Source organism: Otolemur garnettii, unplaced genomic scaffold (genome assembly GCF_000181295.1).
Source record: "Otolemur garnettii isolate 467f Iridium unplaced genomic scaffold, OtoGar3 scaffold00030, whole genome shotgun sequence".
Classification (NCBI taxonomy): Eukaryota; Metazoa; Chordata; class Mammalia; order Primates; family Galagidae; genus Otolemur; species Otolemur garnettii.
This window is the reverse complement of record NW_003852425.1, coordinates 5271135-5275161: the sequence shown is the minus strand read 5'-3', so window position 1 is coordinate 5275161 and position 4027 is coordinate 5271135.

Genomic DNA, 4027 nt, shown 5'->3' with positions numbered 1-4027 from the left:
AAATGTGTGTGTAAACTGAGAAGCCAGGCCCAAATCTCAGAATTTGGCTTAAGTTTATCCCAGTATTTCAGTGTTACAGCTTAATCTCACTCTTCAAAATAAGTGTTTTTTCTTCTTATCTAAAACTTACACATTTTTTTAACCACATTAGTTATTGTATATCTTTATTATTTCTTTCTTTCTGATTGCTTTGGTTTGTTCACTCTTTTTTTCTAGGTTCTTGATGTGGAAATGTAGATTATTAATTTGAGATCTTTCTTTACTAAGGTATGGATTTAACTGTGACCCATATATATTACATTTCTACTTTTATTCAGGTCAATGCAGGTTTTTCTTGAGATGGAGTCTTGCTATGTTGCCCAGGCTGGACTAAAACTCTTGGGCTCTAGCAATTTCCCTACCTCAGCTTCCCAAGTAGATGGGACTATAGGCATGTGCCACTGTGCCCAGCTCAGGTCAATGTATTTTTAAAATAAACTCTGAAACTTCCTCCTTGACCCATGGATTATCTAGAAGTGTGTTGTTTAGTTTCCAAGTGTTTGCAGACTTTCCTATATTGATTTCTAGTTTGATCATATTTTGGATAGAGAATATCCTCTATTATTCCAATCCTTTTCAACATGTTGAGGTCTGCTGTGTGACTCAGGATGAGCCTGAGCACAGCAGTGAGCCTCCCAGGAGATGCGCTAGCCCAGTGCATGGTCTGTGGGCACTCGTGAAGCTGCGTACTCTGTTGTCACTTGAAGTGTTCTCTGAATGCTGATGAGAACCTATTCACTGATACTATTGTTGGGTTCTCCTCAAATCCTTGTCAATTTTTTGTCTAGCTGTTTTATAAATTGTTGATTGGAGGAAGTTGTGAATTTGTCTATTTCTTTTTTCCATTCTGTAAATTTTTCTTCACATACATATTTTACAGCTCTTTTTTTTTGGTGCACACACACTTAGGACTAATACATCTTCTTGGATCGAGCCTTTTATTGTTATAAAATGTCTCTGTCTCTGAGAATTTTCTTTGCTCCGAAGCCTACTTAATCTGCCATTAATATAGTCACTTTTCCTTTCTTTTGACTAATGTTTGAATGATAACATCTTTTTCAATAGTACATCTTTTTACTTTCAATCTGATTTATTGTCACGCTTGAAGTAAGCTTCTTATAGAAAGAATATAGTTGGGTCATGTTTTTAAATCTATCCTGCTAATCTCTTTTAGTATTTGGACTACTTACATTTGATGGACTCATCAATATGTTAAGGCCTAACTCTGCCATTTTATATATTTTTTTCTCTTTGTTCTGTTTTTTCTTTGATCTCTTTCTGTTTTCTTTTTCTGTCTTCCTTTGGGTTACTTGAATAGTTTTAGAATTCCACTTTGCTATGTGTCTAGTGTTTTTCTTTTAGACAGAATCTCACTCTTTGCCTGGTATAGAGTGCTATGGTGTCATAGCTCATAGCAACCTCACTCTCTGGGGCCTGGTCTTGCTTCAGCCTGCCCAGTAGCTGGGACTACAGGCCTGTGTCACCAGACTTGGCTAGTTTTTCTCTTTTTGGTAGAGATGAGGTCTCACTCTTGCTCAAGCTGGTCTCCAACTCCTGAGCTCAAGCGATCCATCCACCCAGAGTGCTAGGATTTCAGGCGTGAGCCACCACACCTAGCCAAGTGTGTCTCTTTGAATGGACTTTTTAGTGGTTGCTGTAGGAGTAACATCTTATATACAGCATCGCAGTCTATTGGTGCTGCCATTTTATCAGATTAAGTATAGAAATTTTACATTACTTTACCTTTCCTCCTTTATGATTATGTTAAATATTTTCCCCAATACATTTGGAATCATACAAGTGTTATAATTTTTGTTTTAACCCTCAAATATAATTCATAAAACTCAAGAGACAAAGGCTCTGTTCATTTTTGTTCTCCTTTTAAAAAACTGATATGTAATAATTGTATATTTATGGGGTACATGTGATGCTTGGATAATGCATATAATGCATAGTGATTAAATTAGAGTAGCTGGGATCTTTATATCATTTTTAAGTCTATTTTCTCTTTTGCTCAGATTGGCTAATTTCTATTGCTCTGTCTTCCAGTCCATGGATTCTTTCTTCTTTTCCATCCATTCTTCTAGTGAGCCCATTCTCTGCATTTTTAACATAATTACATTTCAGTTTTAAATTTTTCATTTAGTTTTTCTTTGTATTGTTTATTTCTTTGCTGAGACTTCAAGGTTCTTACTTGTTTCAAGCATGTTTGTGATTGCTTGCTGAAACATTTTTATGGTGGCTGTTTTAAAATGTTATCAGCTGATTCTAACACCTCTGCTATCTTCATGTTTGGTACTTTTTTTCATTCACTTGGAACCCTTCCTGGTTCAATTGAGACCTGGACATTTGGGGTATTTTGTAATGAGGCTTTGGATCTTATTTAAGCCTTCTGTTTTGTTTGGATTTCTCCAACATTTCTTCAGACGTAGAAGGGGGTTGCCACCTTGTTACTGCTGGGTGGGGTTAGAAATTCAGGTTCTTCACTTGACCTTTGTTGATACCCAGGACTGCTCCTCATTGCTGCTAAGAAGAGGTGGATGTTCGGGCTCCCCACTCAGCCTCCGCTGATCTCCCCCTAGCTTCGAGGGGTTGGAAGTCCCCTTGGTACTGCTCCACCAACCCTGTGAAGGGGGTAAGCCTCACCACTAGGGGAAGGAGGAGTGTCTTCTGTGTCTTCTTACTGTCCCTTGAAGGTCGAGGCCTGGGCTCGGGTCTTGGCCTCAACAGACACCACAGAGGGAGGGGCTTGTTACACTCCAGCAGGGATGAAAGTCTCACCTCAATACAGCCTAGTGAGCATGGGAGCCTGGGCTCCAGGTGGTCGCTGGTGTGGGTGAGGGGTGAGGCCACAATGTCTTCTGTGGTGTTTGGTGAAGAAAACAGTTTTCTGCCTTGCTGTGTCTTTTTCCTTGTTCTCTGGCTAGAGAGAACAGGCTTTTGCTGGGCCCTTTTTTTTTTTTTTTTTTTTGGTCTTCATTCATTGACTTTTCTGGGTGGCTGAATTCCTCAGCTCCAACTCTGAAATATGTGAGTAAAAAGAAACCCCCAGGGCACTGAACTCTAAGTTGTTCCATGGGTTCCTGCTGTCCCTAGATGGCTGCCTTTTCTCTCTACTTTTAAGAGTCTACTTTTTTTTTTTTTTGAGACAGAGTCTCACTATGTTGCCCTTGGTAGAGTACTGTGGTGTCACAGCTCACAGCAACCTCTAACTTTTGGGCTTAAGGGATTCTCTTGCCTCAGCCTCATGAGTAGCTGGGACTATAGTCACCCACCACAATGCCTGGCAGTTTTTCTTTTGTTGCAGTTGTCATTGTTGTTTAGCTGGCCCAGGCTGGGTTCAAACCCACCAGCCTCGGTGTATGTGGCTGGTGCCGTAACCACTGTGCTATGGGTGCTGAGCCAGAGTCTACTTATTTTTGTTTTATAAACAATATCTAGGGCTTTTAGCTGGACTTAGTGAGAGAAATAGGGAAAAGGATGTCTACTCCAGCTTCCTGAAAGTGGCAGTCTAACTTTTTCTTTTAAAATTCCTTCCCTATTTTGATACGATTTATAAAATGTTTCCTCTAACAAATGACATAATAAAAATATGAATAAATAAAATTTAAATAACATAAGCACCACCTCTGACGATCCCCAGCTGTTACATGTATTCCCCTGTCCCCTTCTGAGATAACACATAATTGTTCCAGGCCTGATCTGCTTTCTTGTCATCTTTCCTTGCCACATTAATATAAGCACACATAAATATGCATTTTATTTGGTTGTTTTTGCAAAAATGGTTTTCTACTTGTCAAATATAAGCAAACTTTGCATTATGTTTAAGTTTAAAAATTATCAAAACTATTCGTTTTTTTTGAGACATAGTCTCACTATGTTGCCCTCAGTAGAGCGCTGTGGCATCACAGCTCACAGCAACCTCAAACTCTTGGGCTTGAGTTATTCTCTTGCCTCAGCCTCCCAAGTAGCTGGGGCTACAGGTGCC